We start from the raw sequence: 20,451 nt of genomic DNA, 5'->3' as shown, positions 1-20,451 counted from the left end.
CCTACTCTCTCTAATGTGAGCAGTCCTTATCCCAGTTTGTTCTGTTGCTGAAATGATTTTTCAAGGATTTACACAACAGCTTAGGTTAAATGAGATTTCAACAGACATAAAAAACATCACTTCAGCACCAAAGACCCTGGAAAGCTCTCCCAGACATCCTCTCAGTAAACCACCTAATCTGGTAATACTCACATATGCATCAGAGGGAGCCCATGGGGATAAGGTAGCACAACCATGGGCAGCTAGGTGGCACAATGGATAGAACTAGGGCCTGGAGTCAGGAAGACTCATCTTCCTGAGTTCAAATCTGGTCTCAGACACTTATTAGCTGTGTAACCCTGGCCAAGTCACTTAACCCTCATTGCCTCAGTTCCTCATCTGTCAAATGAGATAGAGAAGGACATAGCAAACCACTGCAGTATCTGTGCCAAGAAAACCCCAAATGGGATCAGAAAGAATCAGACACAACTGAAAAATGACCTAACCAAGCAAAATGGTACTGTGGTTCGACAAAAACATTATGTGTACCATGGTCAGATGCACCCAGATCCACATTAGTCATTTGTCCTCACCACAGATAACAATGTATGCTGTATAATCATCATAAAAAAAAGACAGATGCTTTACAAAATCTAGGTCCAGGGAGATCACTTGCAGAAAACCTCGTTCTTCCCTAAGCTGCTTTGCTCTGTTATCAGAATAAAGAAAGGCATGACCCAAAATGCTATTTCACTTCTTTTTCCCAATCTCAAAACCATTGACAGTGAATTGGTAAAGGGCTGGTGCCAAATTCACCCAGGTTTTCTAAAATTTCAATTCCAGGTCCTGTGTGACAGGACTAATGTGTACCAGAATTTCTCCTCAACATGGGTTTGATCCATGCCTCCTCCTTCATTAGTAAAAGAGTATGTAGTTTTCCCCACAAATGACAAAGCTACTCCTGTAACCCCAGGGCAATCATTTTATACTTCTCTAATTAACTCACTATCCCACTCACCACATTAGCTCTTCAGAAAATTGTCATCCCTCCTCAAACCTCCCATGACTCCTTCCCACACCTATTCACCCTCTCAGATGAGAACCCTGCCTCATAGCTGACTGAAAATATTGAAGTCATTCCCTGAGAGTTCCTTCTTCTCCCCTCCTCTTCCTCTCACATCACACAGATGCCTTCTGCCATTGTCTCCTCCCCCAGCCCTGTCTCACACATAGAGATGTGCTTACTCCTTATTAAGCCAAACCCCTCTCTACCTGCACAAGGGGTCCCCTTCCAGCCCGTTTCCTCCAGCAGACTGCTCCCTCTATCATCCCCATTGTCACACTTCAGTATCTCCCTGTCTATGGCTGCTTAACCCTGCCGACAAACATGTCTTTTCTCCCACATCCTTAAACAAATTTCTCTCTGGATCCATCCATGCCCTATAATTATCATCCCATATATCACCTCCCTTTTGTGGCTAAACTCCTTGAAAAGGCCATTAACAATAGTCACCTCTATTTGCTTTCCTCTCTCTTCTTAACTCTCTACGGTTGACCTTTTGCCCTTATCATTCAACTGAAACTTCTCTCACTAATGTTGCTAACCATCTCTTAGATGCCAGATCCAATGTACTTTTCTCAGTTCTCACCTTTCTTAATCATGTTGCAGGTCCCCAGGGGCCTTGAGGCAGCACCAATGTCTCCCCTCTGGTTGGGGCAGGCTTTTTTCTCCATGTCCTTGCTCTCTGGCAAGTGGTATGAGAAATCCCTTCTCACCTCTCTTGCTCCCATTTCCACCTGCCCCTACCCCTCTCTGACTGGCCCAGCCTCCAGGCTTCCTTTCCCACTGCACTGAGAAAGCTATCCCTCCCAGGGCTCAGTCTCCCCTCCTGCCTAATGTACCCTGGTATTTGCTGTACTTGGGCTACTCACTTTTTGGCCATTCCTGGTCCTAGCACAGGCTTTCTCTTAGTTGCCTCCCTCTCCTTTCCCTCCTATTCCCAGGACAGAGATTTGGAACCAGGATGATCTTTGTTCACATCTGAGCTTAGGTACTTACTAGCTAATAGATCCTGGGCAAGTCACTTAACTCTCATTTGCCTCAGTTTCTTATCTGAAAAATGGGAACACACAGGAGAAGGAAATAGCAAAGCTGTCCAGTATCTTGGCTAAGAAAACCCCATGGATAAAAGTCTACAGCATCACATCAAGTCAGACATCACTGAGCAACTGAACAACAAACCCTGGGCAAATATTTACCTGAATTCCTGATTTCCCACTGGTAAAGTCGCAGTCAAACTTGATGTTTCTTTCATAAATTTTCTTCAAAACAAATATCAGTCCTTTTTTGCATTTATTTTCTCAAAATTTTTCACTCCCTTGGTTGGACAACATTAAGACTTTATCTACCAAACCACAATGGAAGGTAAAATCAGTTCAATGGTGTCACCACTGCTATGAACTCTTAGCCTGTATCAGATGACTTCTGATATGAGAGAGAGTTTAATAGACAAGTTTAATGCAGATGATTTAGTCTGGATTCATAATGACACTGAAGGAATTGAGTACTCTCTTCACTTCATAAATTTAGGATTTTATTTCAGTCCATTCTGCCTGCTTAGCCAGGAAGGAGCTGTAACATGGGCTAAAATTCAATAAAAATATGGCTTAAAATGAGTCAGAGTTTTGGACATGAGATGGCACATTAAAAGTGTAAGATCTGCATTGGCCATGAGACAGAGATCTCAGTTGCACAATATATTCCTCTCTGGCCTGAAATGCTCATTACAATACAAAATTGCATCTGCTCACAATATCACACCAAAAAAAAAAAAAATTGCTAAATTCTACAGTATCAATTTTCACCATTAGATGTCTCCAAAGACCATGCTATAATATCCTTCATTTTTTTTTTTTTTGTAGCCACCAGATGTCATGAAAAGAATGTGATAAAATCTTTAATGGCACTAAATTGGTCAAAAAAAACATTTATTAAAAGCCTACTACATGCCGCACTCTGCTCTGGTTCCTAGAAGTCCAAAGATAAAAAGGAAAACAGTCCCTGCCCTCAGAAAAAAAGAGCATCCTATTGATGGAGACCAACTCTGTATGAGTAATACAAAACTCAATAATCCTGGCCCTTAAAAAGTGGAAGAAGACAAGTCTCACCATTCCTTTCCAGAAGGGAAAGGTCCATGTGGACGGCAGCATGAATTTATTTTCAGATATTTTCAATGTATTAATTTGTTGTACTGAATTTTTCTTTAAATTTTCTTCTTTTGTTGGATGGTCCTCTGTATACTTTTGTAGTTCAGTCATTTTTCATTCACAACAGACTCTTTGTGCTCCTATTTGAGGTTTTCTTACTAGAGTGGTTTTCCATTTCCTTCTCCAGCTCATTTAACAGATAAGGAAACTGAGGCAAACAGGATTATGTGACTTGCCCAAGTCACACACCTAGTAAATGTCTGAGGCTGGATTTGAACTGAGGTCTTGCTGACTCCTGGCCCACAGCTCTATCCATTAAGCCACCTAGCTTGCAGTGGATAGAGCACCAGCCCTGAAGTCAGGAGGACCTGGGTTCAAATCTGGCCTTAGACCAAACACCTGACACTTACTAGCTGTGTGACCCTGGGCAAGTCACTTAACCCCAACTGCCTAATTAAAAAAAAAAGCCACCTAGCTGCCCTAATCTCTGTATGTACAGTAAAGCTCTATAGATATATGAACCATCTATTGGTCAAGGCTCTTAGAGTGAATGGTAGGGGCTGGAAGGTTCAGTTCTGATGGGGTCCCTTCCTTTCTGCAGCATTGACAGATAATTTCTTTGCCATTATCTCATCCAGGCCCTTGCCCCTCTTACCTACTAAACCCTTTGTTTTATTAATAAATTTATTTATTTTTAGTTTTCAGTATTTACTTCCACAGGATTTTGAGTTCCAAATTTTCACCCCATCTCACCCCTCCCCCCATCCCAAGATGGCATGCATTCTGTATACCCCTTCCTCTAATCTGCTCTCCCTTCTATCTCTCCCCCCCTTTCTCCTACCCCTTCCCCTTCTATTTTCCCGTAGGGCAGGATAGATTTTTGTACCCCATTTCCTGCATTTCTTATTTCCCAGTTGCATGTGAAAACTTTTTTTTTAAAATATGTGTTTTTAAAACTTTGGGTTAAAAATTTTCTCCCTTCCTTTCTCCCCCCGCCACCCTCATTGAAAAGGGAAGCAACTCAATATAGGTTATACATGTGCAGTTATGCAAAACACTTCCATAGTAGACATGCTGTGAAAAACTAACTCTATTTCCCTTAATCCTATCCTGCCCCCCCCATTTATTCTATTCTTTCTTTAGACCCTGTCCCTCCTCAGAAGTATTTGCTTCTGATTACCCCCTTTCCCAATCTGCCCTCCTCTCTATGATCCCCCTACTCTCTTATCCCCTTCCCCCCTTATTTTCCTGTAGGGTAAGATAGATTTCCATACCCCATTGTGTATGTTATTCCCTCCTTAAGTCAAATCCTATGAGAATGAGATTCACTCATTCCCTCTCACCTTCCCCCATTTCCCCTCCACTGTAAGAGCCTTTTCTTTTCTGTTTTATTTTTTTTTTGTGAGATGGTTTATCCCGTTCTACTTCTCCCTTTCTCCTTCTCCTAGTATAATCCTCTCTCACCCCTTAATTTTATTCTCCAGATATCACCCCTTCATCTTCAACTCACCCTGTGCCCTCTATGTATGTATGTATGTATGTATGTATGTATGTGTATATATATATATATATATATATATATATATATATACACACACAGACATATAATTTTTCCCTCCAACTACCCTAATACTGACAAAGGTCTCATGAGTTACAAATATCATCTTTCCATGCAGGAACGTAAACAGTTCAAACTTAATAAGTCTCTTATGATTTCTCTCTCTGGTTTGCCTCTTCATGTTCCATTTGAGTCTTGTATTTGAAAGTCAAATTTTCTGTTCAGCTCTGGTCTTCTCATCAAGAATGCTTGAAAGTCCTCTATTTCACCGAATGACCATTTTTTCCCCTGAAGGATTATACTCAGTTTTGCTGGGTAGGTGATTCTTGGTTGTAACCCTATCTCCTTTGCCCTCCGGAATATTGTATTCTATGCCCTGCAGTCCCTTAATGTAGAAGCTGCTAAATCTTGTGTTATCCTGATTGTGTTTCCACAATACTTGAATTATTTCTTTCTGGCTGCTTGTAATATTTTCCCCTTGACCTGGGAACTCTGGAATTTGGCTACAATATTCCTTGGAGTTTTCCTTTGGGGATCTCTTTCAGGAGGAGATCGATGAATTCTTTCAATTTCTATTTTGCCCTCTGGTTCTAAAATATCAGGGCAGTTTTCCTTGATCATTTCTTGAAAGATGATGTCTAGGCTCTTTTTTCTGATCATGGCTTTCAGATAGTCCAATAATTTTCAAATTCTCTCTCCTGGATCTATTTTCCAGGTCAGTTGTTTTTCCAATGAGATATTTCACATTATTTTCTAATTTTTCATTCTTTTGAATTTGTTTTACAGTGTCTTGATTTCTCATAAAGTCACTAGCTTCTGATTACTCTGTTCTAATTTTTAAGGAAGTATTTTCTTCGGTAATCTTTTGGACTTCCTTTTCCATTTGGCCAGTTTTGCTTTTTAGGGCATTCTTCTCCTCATTGGCTTTTTGGACCTCTTTTGCCATTTGGGTTAGGCTATTTTTTACAGTGTTTTTTTTCAGTATTTTTTGGGTCTCCTTTAGCAAGCTGTTGACTTGTTTTTCTTGATATTCTTGCATCACTCTCGTTTCTCTTCCCAGTTTTTCCTCTACTTCTCTTACTTGGTTCTCAAAATCCCTTTTGAGCTCTTCCAAGGCCTGGGACCAATTCATAATTTTCTTGGAGGCTTTGGATGTAGGAGCTTTGACTTTGTTGTCTTCTTCTAGTTGCATGTTTTGACCTTCTTTGTCACCAAAGTAAGATAATATAGTCTGACTCTTTTTGCCCTGCTTACTCATGATCCCAGCCAATTACTTGAGTTTTAAACTCTTTGTTAAGGTAAAAGTCTGCTTCCAATGTGGAGAATGTACTGTCCCAAACTTCTGGGGTTTGTACAGCTGTTTTCAGAGCTACTTCTAGGCGCCTGTAAATTTTCAGTTCTTCCAAGGTGGTATGATAAGGGACGAGGTGTTTCCTCTCCACCTCCACAACAAGCTCCACCAGTCCAGCGCTCCTCCTCGCCCCAGGATCGCCCCTCAGAACTGTGACCCAGATTCAAGCACGGGCAAAGCAAGAGATTCCTTCCTCAGCACTGGCAAAGAGATCCCTGCAATCCCCCTCTGACCAGCCACTCGATTCTCCCTAGGTCTGTGGGCTGGAAGCTCAGGAGGCAGCCATCACCCCACTTGTGGCTGAGACCTACCTTCTCTCTCTCACCACAGTCACAGACTTTTCCCAATGACCTTCTAAGTTGTCTTTGGAGTTCATGGGTTGAGAAGTCTGGAAACCACCACAGCTATTCAGTCCTCTGAGGCCTACTCCAGGTTCACTGTGGCCTGCGCATCCACTCCAAACTGTGCTCCTCTCCTCTCCCGGCATGATAGACCTTTGTGATCAACCATCTAGGTTGTCTTGGACTGGAAATCTGTTTCATTCTGTCTTTTTGTGGGTTCTGCTGCTTTAGAATTTGTTTGGGGCCATTTTTAATAGGTATTTGGAAGGGTTTGGGCAAGAGCTCAAGCAAGTCACTGCTTTCACTCTACCATCTTGGCTCTGCCCCCTACTCAACTCTTTCTGCCTCAGTTACCTCATCTTTAAAATGCTAATGATCCTGGCATTTTGTACCTATCAGGGCTTTTGTAAGGAAAGTGCTTTATCCATCATTGAGTTGTACAAAAATGGGAGTTGTTTTATCATTATTTTTGTCTCAAGTGATCTCTGTCCTGGGAATAGGAGGGAAAGGAGAGGGAGGCAACTAAGTGGAAGCCCATGCAAGGACCAGGAATGGCCAGTAAGTGAGTAGCCCAAGTACAGCAAATACCAGGGAACACTAGGCAGGAGGGGAGACTGAGCCCTGGGAGGGATAGCTTTTCTAGTGAGGTGGGAAAGGAAGCTTGGAATCTGGGCCAGACGGAGAGAGGCAGAGGCAGGTGGGAATAGGAGCAGGAGAGGTGAGAAGAGATATCCCATACCACCCAAAGGAAGAGAGACAGAGAGCAAATACATGGAGAAAAAAGCCTGCCCCAACCAGAGGGGAGACATTGGTGCTCCCTCAAGATCCCTGGGGACACAGAGCCTGCAGACATTAAACAAATGATGTCCCTCTAAGAAGAGAAAGGCAGAAAAGAGATCTGTCAATGAGGAGATCATGAAGACATTACAGAAAGGGCCCCATGGGTAGCTCAAAGCTCTCCTGGGAACAATCTCTGGGATCCAGCACCAGGTCCCTATGGACAAGGGGTTGAGCAAGGGCACTAGTGTCTTTGCTCTTGAAAGAGATGTTGCCAACTTTCTAGGAACAAAGAGTAAAGAAATGATCCCCACCCATCCCACCAAAGCAGTGCCAAAAGAGACAGCTCACAGGAGCCTCAAATCTTAGGCTTGAAAAGGCGTCAGCCTCTCATTTCCTATCTGAGACACAATGAATCCTCCCTATGATATCCCTGTCAAGAGGTTATCCAGTCTCTACTTGGAGTCCTTCAATAATGGAGAATTCACTACCTCCCAACCTAGGTCATTCATTTGGAAAGTTCAGTTTTTTATTATGTTAAGAAAAACCTGCATCCCTGTAATCAATCCACCAATCAATCAGTCCCAGAAGTATTTATTAAGCACCTACTGTGTGCCAAGCACTTTATCTATCCCTTTGGTTCTAGGTATCCTTTCTGAAGCCACACCAAATCTAATCCCTTTACCCTGTGACAGTCCTTCAGATATGTGAGGACAGCTACCATTGCCTCCTCTGTCTTCTCTTTTCAAAGTGAAATGCCATCCATTTATTTATTCATGGAATTTAGAGCTGGCAGGGTCAAATTCTTTCTGCTTAACGAACAAACAGAGGCCTAGAGAAGGAGGTTCAGTGACTTGCCCAGGGTCACACAGGCTGCAGAGCTGGAAATCAGACTGAGGTCCTGATTCTACATTCAGGGCTCCTTCTACCACACAACTCCCCCCCCACCTTCATCCGTTCCTCATAGGGTGAGGTTTCCAGGCCCCTCACCCTCCCTGTTTGTCAGTGTCCTTCCTAAATGTGGATCCTAGAAGTGAACATGATATTCTAGGTGTGGTCTGACCAGGACCATGAAGAGTTGCTGCTATTCTTGGCATGATTATTTTATCTAGCCCTGGAATTTCACTGTTGTGGGGGCACTCCAGCTTGGAGAATCCTGCTACTGCTGTCAATAAGTCATGAATTTGGGAGTTGCCTGGGAAACAGAGGGGTTAAATTATTTGCTTATGGTTAAACCAGTAGGTAGGACTTGGACCCAGGTCTTCCTAACTCCTAGACTGGCCTCTATTGTCTATCTCAGGCTCTATCTGTTGCATGTATTAATGCAACCTAGCTAAGGCAGCTACAGTTCGGGAATAGAGCACTAGACAAATAGACACAAACAAACACACACACACACACACACACACACACACACACACACACACACCCTTCTCTTGCTGGGCAGGCAAGGCAGAGAGAGGTCAGAACTCCAACTTTCTCGAAGGGGACAGAGACCCTGCTCCCTTTCCCTCAGCTCTCCCCTTCTGAAGCCCTCAAGGCTGAACAACACTACCCCTCCTTCCAGCTGCCCCCACTTAGGGATGCTGCCTCCCTAACTGAAGGTGGAAAGAGCCCCAGGGCAGTGCTGCTTTCCTGCCTCCCTCCCTCACTGGTAAAGGCCTGGAGGAGAGTTGAGGCAGAAGCCAACATCTAGGGTCTCCACCAGGATCACGGGGAGTATGTTGAGGTTCTGAGGCAGAGGGATGAACTTGTGGTAGGAGGAGAGAGAAAGGAAAGGAGGGAACTGTCTCTGCTGGACTGGGCTCTCCCACTTCCCTCCTGCTCTCTCTCTAGCACAAAGCCACCCATTCTACACACACACACACACACACACACACACACACACACACATGCACACACACACACACACACACACACTCACAATGGAAGAGCTACACATGATGTATCTACACAACCCTATGCCCTCTAGGAGACCTCACTCTTTTGATCTGCCATGCAGCTGAGGACTCAATTCCTACATCCTCTGGAAACTTGAGTCTCTGATGGGTATACCCTGTCACCAAAGGAGGGCATAGGAGAATGAACCTTTGTTCAGTTGCTCCCTCAGATACCTTTAAAGATCTTTCATATCCCTGACCTATTCTCCCCATTCAATTTCATCCTTCTCAATAATATGGGAATTTCATATTTGACAATCTACTCCCACCTCCACCCGCAGTATCAGCTTTCCTGACAAGCACATAAGCTGACAATAAAAAGTAAATGAATGAACAAATGAATGTATGAATGAAAAGCACCGTGCTTTTTTAACTGCTTACTTATGTACTAAGAACCATGCTTGTCAACATGCTGGTTTAGGGGTGATGAGAAGGTCAAGAGTAAAGGATGACCCTTACGTTGTTGTTCTGAGTGAGTGAGAGCATGGTTGTACCTTCAACAGGTATAAGGAATTTAGAAAGAGAAGAATGTTCAGGGGAGAGGGATATAAAGAGTTCAGTTTTGGACATGTTGAATTTAAGATGTCTACAGGATATCCAACTGGATACGTCCAATGGGAAGTTGGAGATTCGAGACTGGAGACCAGTAGAGAGGTTTGGATTGGACAAGAAGATGTGAGAATCATCTGCATAGAGATGATAATTGAATCCATGGGAACTGATGAGAGCACCAAGTGAAATAGTATTGACATAGAAGGGAAGGCTCCTTAGGACAAAGCCCCTGGGACACTCATGGGTACCAGGAATGACCTGGATGAAGATCTAGCTAAAGATAATGAGATGGTGTGGCCATGGTGTGGTGCTCTGGGGCAAGTGCTGTCGCTTACCTTTCCGTGTATTTCCAGTGCTTGGTATAGTGCCTGGCACACAATAGGCACTTATTAAATGTTTGTTGACTGATTAAAAGGAGATCCTGGAGAGAATAATATCACAAAAACTCAGAGAGACAAAAGTTTCAAGAGAAGGGTGAACAAGTGGTAAGGGCTGGAAAGTGATCTGGAAAGGTGAGGATTAATAAAAGGACATTAGATTTGGCATCCAAGAGATGGTTAGCAATATTTGTGAGAGAAGTTTCAGTTGAATGATGAGGGTAGAAGGTAGACTAGAGAGCTAAGAAGAGAGAGGAAAGCAAATAGAGGTGACTATTGTAAATGGCCTTTTCAAGGAGTTTACCCACAAAAGGGAGGTGATCTATGGGATAATTAGAGAGGATGGATGGACCCAGGGAGAGACTTTTTAAGGATGGGGGATACATAGACTTGTTTGTGGGCAGGGGAGAAGCATCCAGTACACAGGGAGATACTGAAGTGAGAGAATGGGGATGAGAGAGGGAGTAGTCTGCTGGAGAAAATGGTCTGGAAGGGGACAACTTGTCCAGGTAGAGAAGGATTTGGCTCAGTAATGAGTAAGCATATCTCTATGTGTGGGACAGAGCTGGAGGAGTAGACAGTGGCAGAAGGCATCTGAGTGATGTGGGAGGAAGAGGAGGGGAGAAGAAGGAGCTCTAGTGGAATGACCTCAATATTTTCAGTAAAATATGAGGCAAGGTGTGAGGTTAACTGAGGAAGATCTTCCCTAGCCGCTTGTGAAACCACCTCATGACCTGACATAAAGAATGTACAGTGGAGTTAATATGTATGGCTGAGGTTACCATGGAGATGGAACATTAAGTAACCAGCAAACTATGTTACCTGGGAAAGCAATTCTGATCTCAAGGAACATTTTTCTTGAGAGAGGTATGTAACTGTCCAAGGACCTGATCACTCCTTGGAGACTTTCACAACAAACAGGTATTTGGGGCTCTGATCAAGCTCCCGCCTTTGCTAGAATGTGTGCGTATCCAGGACCTGAGCTCACCAAGGATATGTACACAAAACAAAATGTTAAGATTGTTTTTCCCTGGATTACATAGATATAAAAGGGGCATCTGAAAGGGGATTCTTTGGAGTACTTTGATGTCAGAGATAGGGACGTCGATTCTCTGTTGTTGTTGATCAAGGGTGGAACGCATGCACTGTCCTTGTTGTTTAAGAGCAGGACACTGCTCTTTTGGCCTCCTCATCAGACCTCTTGATCTTCTCCAGTCTCCCCAGTATCATAGGTATGTGAGCTCTCCTGGTCAGTGAGTGTGTATCCTTTCTTTTCTTATTCCTCCTTTTCTTAATTTTGATTATTACTTATTGCATTGAATGTTATTCTTACCTTTATATGCTTGTGTTGTTTTAATCATTATTAATCATTGTAAAATAAATGTGATTGTTAAGTTTATACTGAGTATGTATCATTATATCTTGAGATCCAAACCTAAAGTGAAAGTACTGTGCAGTCCTTAATCCTTTCGATTACACAAGGTTCTCAGCTGAGAGGGTGGGTGAGTAGGGGAGAAACCATGGGAGGTTTGAGGAGGGATGACAATTTTCTGAGGAGCCAATGTGGTGAGTGGGATAGTGAGTTAATTAGAGAAGTATGAAAAGATTGCCTTGGGGCCCCAGGAGTAGCTTTGTCACCTTTTGGGGGAAATTAAATGCTATTTTACTAGGGAAGGAAGAGGCATGGATGGAACCCATATTGAGAAGAAACACTGGTACACATTAGTCCTATCACACAGGACTTGGAATTGAAATTTAAAAATACCTGGGTGAATTCGGCACCAGCCCTTTACCAATTCACTGTCAATAGTTTTTAAACTGAGAAAAAGAAATGAAAGGGTATTTTGGACCATTCCTTTCACTATTCTGATAACAGAGCAAAGCAGCTGTAGGAAAAATGAAGTTTTCTGGGATGTGATCTCCCTGGACCTAGATTTTGTAAAACATGTGTGTTGTTTTTATGATGATGATACAGCATACATTTATGACAAATAACCAATGTGGATCTGGGTGCATCTGACCAAGGTACACACAATGTTTTTGTGGAACCACAGTATGACTGTGCTTGGCTGGTCATTTTTCAGTTGTGTTTGACTCTTTTTGACCTCATTTGGGGTTTTCTTGGCAAAGATACTGCCGTGGTTTGCCATATCCTTCTCTAGCTCATTTGATAAATGAGGAACTCGGGCAATGAGGGTTAGGTGACTTGCCCTGGGTCACACAGCTAATAAGTGTCTGAGGCCAGATTTGAACTCAGGAAGATGAGTCTTCCTGACTCCAGGCCCCTGTTCTATCCATTGTGCCACCTAGCTGTCCATGGTTGTGCTACCTTATCCCCATGGGCTCCCTCTGATGCATATGTGAGTATTACCAGATTAGGTGGTTTACTGAGAGGACATCTGGGAGAACTTTCCATTGTCTTTGGTGCTGAAGTGATGTTTTTTATGTCTGTTGAAATCTCATTTAACCTAAGCTGTTGTGTAAATCCTTGAAAACTCATTTTGGCAAATGGTCAAACTGGGATAAGGACTTCTCACATTAGAAAGACAGTAGGATATAGACAGATATTTCATGAAAGAATTCAATTCAGGCCAATAAGTGGCTTTTGAATGTTCATGTGGTGAAATTAGATAGTTTTTTTATGTGACTTTTTTTGACATTTAAAAAAGAAACTTACCCCTCACCCTTCTAGCCTTAGAACATCTAGATAGATAAAGGTATACTAGTCAGATAAGAGGATAAGATGCAGCAGAATCTAATTGATACGCCCCTCAATTCTGTATCAGGAAAATCTGGGTTCACATCCTACCTGACTAGCTGTGGGCACTTACTAGCTGTGTGACCACAGACAACTCCCATCACCACTCTGGTGTTCAGTTTTTTCCCTTTAAATGGAGAGGGTTCGATTAGTTCACCTTTGAGGTCCCTTCCAACTCTATCTCTGATCTTACGTGTGATTTGGAGCAAGTCCCTTGACCTCCCTGGGCTTCATCTTTCTCTGTAGCAGAAGGGTATTTGACCAGCTGGACTCTGAGGGTGCTTTGAGCTAGAGATTTAAGCCTGTGATCCCTTGGACCCATTTGGTGGCTTAAGGTAAGGACTGGGTAAAGAGGCAGCAGATAGAGGACACACATAAGAGACTTGGAACAGAGGCTTTGTTCAGGATGGAGGCTATGGTCCAATGAGAAGAATAGTGGGATCTGGAGTTAGAGGAGCCAGATTGGAGTCCTAGCTCTACTACTTGTACAAAGACTACATCTAGAGTCTCCCTCAATGTCTGATTTTTGTGTGCTCCAAGGTTAAATTTTCTTTTACACTATGCTTAGGCTTCTCTGATTTGACACTGGTAAAGTCTTGGCCAAAATTGGCTAGTTATTAACAAATATCCTTCATGGCTCAAACTACCCATTTTCTTGTACATATTTCCTCCAAGTTTTGTCCTTGTCAGTGGGCTACATTAATATTCTGCCTGGTGCATGGCCTGTGGGCTTGGTTGCTGGCCCATTTCGTTGGACTCACTTGCTTGGTGATCCTCTTAAGTGACTGCCTCTCTCTCATTCAAGTAGAAGAGCATGGTCATTGGTCTCCCCAGTTTCTCAGGGAAGGGATGCCCTGGGAGATAGTGTTTGGACTGATCCTTGACCCTTGACCACCTAAAGTCTGTATTTATTGAGGCGGCTGAGTCACCTAAGGTCACCATGCTTTAGGCAAGTTTCTGAGAGTAGAAACTGCAGGCAGAGAAGGTGTCAGTGGAGAGATTTTCCTTCTCTGGGAGTCTCCCAGAGTCCTCAGGTATCCAGTCCCTATCGCTGCAGCTATCTGGTCAAGACGCCTTTTTCTCTGCCTCTAGGACTACTGGCTAGATGCCTGGCCCTCTCGGGAGCTCTGGGTCCCCTGGGTCATGTTCCTAGTGGGTAGGGCAGCATGCTGGAGCCTGTGAGGATCCCCAACCTTCTGCCTCAACTCTCTTTCTGTATTGAAGGGAGGAGTAGCCAAACAGCCATTGCCTCCAGTTTCCTACAGCCCAGGCATGATCAGGGGCACAGAGGCATCCATGGCTGGGTGTCCCCATATCTGTAGCCGCCCGTGGTCTGATTTTGTCTCCCCCTGCCCGGGAGAAAGGAGGCTGAGACCACCCCTGCCTCAGACCACCCCTTTCCTGCTCTCCTTTGGGGGCTGTCAGGAATCGAAGTCCCATTCAGGGGCTGGTGGTCTGCTGTTACTGCTTCAGATACTGTGCTGTTCCCTTAAGTGGAGCTTAGGATACCCTGCCCCCTCCATCCCTCCCCTCCATGTCGAGGTTATTGGTAAAGAGACTGACCCCTGACAACCCCTAGCTTAGCTCAGCTGCCCCACCCCATCCAGCCCAGCCCCAGCAGCTGCCCTCAGGAAAGTGGGACCTGGTTCGGTCCTGGGTCCTCCTCCAAGGACTGGGGCCCCCTCCCCTCGCCAGGCTGAGTGATGGGAGTTGACAGAAAAGACTTGGGGGGGAGGGAGCTCCTCACTCCTCTGTGCCTGACATCACAGAGCCCCGCCCTCTCTTCTCCCTTCTCCCTGTGCTCTGAGTGGCTACTCCACTGTGGCTACTGTGACGTCACTATACCCGCCCCTGCTACCCTTGACCAAGGTCAATGCTTTTTGTCTCTGGAAGAGGAGGGGGAGGGGGAGGAGGAGGAGGGAGTTCCCTTTTCCCCTGAGTCTGGAGGCGGGGTGGGGGGCAGCTGGAGAACAGCCCTACCCCAACCCCCTGCCCTTCTCTGCCTGCACCACACTTCCTTCCTCCTCACCCCGCCCTCAGTCACCTGAGAGATCCCCGAAATTCCTGCACTTTCCTGGGTGGCTGTGTAGGAGGTAAGCGTCCCCTCCCTCTCCTGCCAAGACCCGCCCTGCCCCTCTGCGTCCCCCACTTATATTCTCTTCGGCCCTCTCTTCTGTCTTCTCCTAAACTCCCCCCACCACAAATTGACTTGTCTTAGTGCCCAGGGGCATGTGTGTGTGCATGGGGGGGGGGGATCGTGGGAGTATTAGTACCTTTGCGTGTGTGTTGTGTATGTGTGTATGTATGTATGTACGTATGTTTGTGTGTGTACTAGTGGGTGCTGCTCCTCCAGGGCTGTTCCTGCCTGGGGCTTCCTGCCTGCCCAGACCTTTGTCTGGAGGTCTGGGGCTTGGGGGGCCGTGGGGTGGAGGCCAGCAGGGAGAAGCCTTTGGGGACACTCCCCCCATCCCCTCCCCAGGTGGACGTTTCCATCCTTTCTTCCTCCCTTCCTCTCATCCTTGGCTTGGCCTCAGGCCTGGGGAGAGAGGAGACAGTCTAGGAACTCTTCCCCTCCCCTTCTCCATATCATCTCTTCCCTCTGGTGTCCTTAGATTTAATGGTGTATTTATTTTTGTTCTGGTTTCCACCAGCACCTGGTGAAAGGGGCGTTTCAATGTATGTATCTTATTGTGGAACAGTAAGAGAGGACAGTCCCTGAACCTGCGGATCTCCATGATTTACAGACTGAAAGAAGAGAGTTGTTTTAATGTGCACTTCTCTCATTATGAGGGATTTGGAGCATTTTGTCATAGGGCTGCTGGTAGCTTGGATTTCTTCCTTTGAAAACGCCCTTTTCCTTTGCCCTATTGGAGAATGGCTCATAATCTTGGAAATTAGAATAAGTTAGATCAATTGTTTTCATAATCATTGATTTGTAGTATAGCTTAACTTCTGCTACTGATAGTCATTCACCGTAACCCCTTTCTTTCCTCCTTCTGCCCTCCATTATTATCCTCCAGATGCTTAGCCTCCTTAAAAATGTTTTTAGTGATGTTTTCTGTTTTTTACATCACCAAGATATCTCATGTATCCGTCCCTCTCCTCATCCTGGAGATACATGCCATGTAACAAATTGTATTTTTGTTTTAGGGAGGGAAAAATATGGAGCACAACTGATTGATGCATGTGTAAAAAATGTGGAGTGGGTAATACTTGTGGACCTCTCAGGTCCTGGACGGGGTAGGGTGATGGCGTCTTCTCATGTTTCCTTTTCAGTCCTGCTTGTTCTTTCACATTTTATTCCATGTATTTTTAAGTTTTTGGTGTGTGCTTCTTCCCATTTAAATTGTTGTTTGGATCTGTCTTTATTTGTGTGAAGAGGGTTTTGTCATTGTTTTCATGCAGTCCATGGATTGATCTTGGCAGGGAGACTCCCAAGGATTTTATATTATTTGCAATTATTTTAAGTGGAATTTCTTTCTACCTTTTCCTGCAGGTGGTTGTTGTAGCTTGTTGGTAGTATTGCAGAAACCCTGATGCTAAGTGGGTTTATTTTGTATCCTGCCACGTTGCTAAAGTGGTTGTTTCCACTAGTTTTTTTGTTGGTTTGTTTGTTTTTTAACAGAACAAATCCTTTTTTTTCTTTCTGAGCAATTGGGGTTAAGTGATTTGCCCAGGATCACACAGCTAGTAAGTGTCAAGTGTTTGGTGTGAGGCCGAATTTGAACTCAGGTCCTCCTGACTTCAGGGCCAGTGCTCTATTCACTGCTCCACCTTGCTGCCCCCACTAGTTTTTTTTTTTTATTTGATTTTCTAGGGTGCTCTAAACATACCATATATCATGTGCAAAGAGGGGTAGTTTTGTCTCCTCATTGCCTATTTTTATTCTTCCAATTTCTTTTTCTTGCCTTCTGCCTGTAGCTAGGATTTCTAGGACAATATTGAATAATTGTGGTGATAATGGACATCCTTGTTTCACTCCTGATCTTATTCAGAGGGCTTCAAGTTTATTCTCATGATGGATAATGCTTGCTCTTGATTTTTTAAAGATATTCCTTATAATTATAAGGGAGGTTCTGTTGATTCCTGTGCTTTCTAGTGTTTTTAATAGGAATAGTTGTATTTTGTTAAAAGCTTTTTTCTACATCTTTTGATATAATCAGACAATTTTTGTTGATTTTGTTGTTGATATTGTCAGTTGTGCTGATAGTTTTCCTAACGTTGAAACAGTCCTGCATTCTTAGTGTTAATCCCACTGCTCATAGTCTATGGCTTTTGTGATATACTGCTGTAATCTCCTTCCTAGGATTTCATTTCAAATGGTTCCTTGCTGTTCTTTAAGGAAATTGGTCTATAATTTTCTTTCTCTGTTTTTGTTCTCTCTTCTTTAGGTATCAAAACCATATTTTGGCTGTAAAAAGACTTTGGTAGGATGCCTTCTTTACCTAGTTTTTCAAAAAATTTATATAGTATTGGAATGGATTGTTCCTTAAATATCTAGTAGAATTCACTTATAAATCCATCTGGTCCTTGGGATTTTGTCTTAGGGAATGCATTTATACCTTGAGCAATTTCTCTTTTTTGATGGAGTTATTTAAGTATTCTATTTTCTTCTGTTAACAAGCACAGTTTATATTTTTGTAAATATTCATCCATTTCACTTAGATTTTCAGTTGATCTGGCATATGATTGTGCAAAATGCCTCATAATGCTTGCTTTAATTTCATCTTCATTGGTTATGCATTCACCCTATTCATTTCCAATTTGGTTTTCTTCTTTTTATTTTAATCAAATAACCAGTGGTTTACCTATTTTATTGTTTTTTCATAGAACCAAATCCTACTTTTATTTATTAGTTTACTTTGCAGACTAAAAGAAAAGAGTTGTTTTAATGTGCACTTCTCTCATTATGAGGGATTTGGAGCATTTTGTCATAGGGCTATTTATAGGTTGGATTTCTTCCTTTGAAAACTTCCTGTTCATATCCATTGCCCTATTGGAGAATGACTCTTAATCTTAGAAACTGGAATCAGTTCCTTCTATATCTTGCATATGCAACAGTCCTTAGAGAACTTTACTGCAAAGATGTTTTTCCTCACTTAACTGTTACCCTTCTCATTTTAACTGCATTGGATCTGTTTATGCAAAAACATTTCAACTTTATTGAAGCAGAATTATCCATTTTATTTTCTGTGATTCTCTATCTTCCTTGTTCTGTCATAACCTCTTCCCCTCTCCGTAGCTGTGAAAACTGATTTCTTCCTTGCTCCTCTGATTTGCTATTGATTCCTCCTTTACACCTAATTCATGTATCCATTTGTAGTTTAATTTCAAAGGTGGTATTAGGTGTTGATGTCCTATCAAATTTCTGGCTTTTCCCTCATCCCATCTGGTTTTTTTAATCAAATAGCATTTCCTCCCCTGCCCCTTCCCCACAATTTCTGTCTTTGGATTTATTAAACACTTATTTTATTTACTTGCTTCTATATATTGCGTACCTAATCTTTTCCATTAGCAAGTTCAAATTGTTTTCTGGCCAGCCAGGTATTCTATGGGGTCCGAAATCAGGAAGACTCATCTCCTTGAGGTCAAACTGTTGTGGTCTGAGAGGTTGAGACCCTTCAAAGACAAATACAGGACGGGGTCGTCTGGAATGAATTCACAGACTCAAGCATTTTTTAAGTCAAGGTGGCAAAGATTTATTGTTACGCTTTTCAGCGGGCAAGGATTCTTAAAGAACTTGCAAGAGACTTAGGATGGAGCTAGGGTTTATATGGAAAAGGGCATGCGAAAGGAATGCCAGGGATACTGATGAGGTAATCCAAAGGTACAGGTGTCTTTGGGAACTACGGATGGGAAAGTACAGGGAGTATACCAGACAGGGAGGGAGATGACAGAAGTATGGATCTTGGGAGTCTGACAGGAGGAAGACTCCTTGGGCCAGCCAAGGACAAAACTCCTTGGGGTGGGCAAGGCACCCCTCTCTCTCTGCTTGATGAGAGAATGCTCTGCAACAAGGGAAAGCTTTCTCACAAGACAGGAACTTACTAAGGAATTGGGAGGCTTCCAGAGACATGATCTGAGGGCTGGGGCCTGAGCAGCCCAGCAGTCTCTCACCCAGCTTTGTGTAGCTGCCCCAGGGAGAGAGATAAGGGTCATACTGGGGCCCATGCATGAATAACTGCTAAGCACAGTGTCCTTGGGCTGGGGAGTGGTCGTCAGAGACAGGGTTTCTGAGACTAAGGAGAAATTGGGGTCCAAGTACAGGCACAAGCACCCAAGCACCCCATCAAAACCTGGCCTCAGACACTTACTAGCTGTGTGACCCTTGCCAAGTCACTTAACTCTGTTTCCCTCAGTTCCTCATCTGTCAGATGGGCTGCGAAGGAAATGGCAAACCACTCCAATGTCTTTGCCAAGAAAACCCCAAATGGGGTCAGCAGAAGTCAGACAGGACTAAACAACAGTTGTTTTCATGACCACTGATCTGTATCAGAGTTTGAGATCTGCTACTGATAATTACTAACCCTAAACCCCTTTTCTCCTTCTTCCCGTTTCCATTGAGGTACTTGACTTCTTTAAAAAAAAATTTTTTTTAAGGGGCAGCTAGTTGGCACAGCGGATAGAGCACGGACCTGGAGTCAGGAAGACCTGAGTTCAAATCCCACCTCAGACACGTAACACTCACTAGCTGTGTGACTCTGGGCAAGTCACTTAACCTCAATTGCCTCACCAAAGAAAAAATTCATATTTTCTGTTTTTTACGTCATCAAGGTATCGCATGTGTCCCTCCCTCTCCCCATCCTCAAGGGCTATGCGATGTAACAAACTATATTTTTTGTTTTAGGGTGAAAAAGAAAAGCCAGCACCACTGATCAATGCATTTGGGAAAAGGTGTGAAATGTGTAACACCTGTGGACATCTTACCTCCTGGACAGGGTAGGGTGATGGTGTCTTCTCATGTTTCCTTTTCAGTTCCACTTGATCTTTAACATTTTGTTACAGGTATTTTTAATTTTTTGTGTGTCATTATTTCCATTTCAATTATTGTAGTTACTCTGTGTGTGCGTGTCTGTGTGTGTGTGTATGTGTATATATATATATATATATATATATATCTGTTTTCTTGGCTCTGCTTAATTCACTTTGAATCAATTCACAAAGATCTTTCCATACTTCTCTGTACTCATCACATCCATCATTTTGTACTGCATGGTAGCAGTATTCCATGACATTCGTGTTCCATGCCTTGTTTAGCCATTCCCCAGTTGATGAACATCTACTCTGCTTCCAATTCATAGCTGTCACAAAAAGTGCTGTTATAAATATTTTGGCACATATGGGGAATTTCTTCTTATTAATGGCTTCCTTGGGGTATAATAGAGTCCTTGTTTTAAAAACTTTGGACATTTTTGTTACTTTCTTTGCATTATTCCAAATTTCTTTCCAAAACAGATGTGTCATTTCACAGCTCCACCAAGAATGTATTAGTGTGTGTATATTCCTGCAGTCTTATTTAGGTATCAAAACCACATATAAGCCGTAAGAGGAGTTTGATAAGACTCCTTCTTTACCTGTTGTTTCAAATAGTTTATACAGTATTGAGCTGAA

General features: G+C 43.2%; 1 long non-coding RNA gene across 1 annotated transcript; it reads left to right on the top strand.

Annotated features, from left to right (window-relative positions):
- Positions 1–14,803: 14,803 nt before the first annotated feature.
- Positions 14,804–19,785, top strand: LOC114029212. The gene is made up of 2 exons (XR_003567453.1): positions 14,804–14,933; positions 19,688–19,785. It is a non-coding gene; the product is annotated as an uncharacterized LOC114029212 (long non-coding RNA).
- Positions 19,786–20,451: the final 666 nt, after the last annotated feature.

The sequence above is a fragment of the Vombatus ursinus genome, unplaced genomic scaffold (assembly GCF_900497805.2).
Source record: "Vombatus ursinus unplaced genomic scaffold, bare-nosed wombat genome assembly UNPS02005158.1, whole genome shotgun sequence".
NCBI classification, from domain to species: domain Eukaryota; kingdom Metazoa; phylum Chordata; class Mammalia; order Diprotodontia; family Vombatidae; genus Vombatus; species Vombatus ursinus.
The sequence above is the reverse complement of the archived record's forward strand: the minus strand, read 5'-3'. Positions and strand labels throughout refer to the sequence as shown.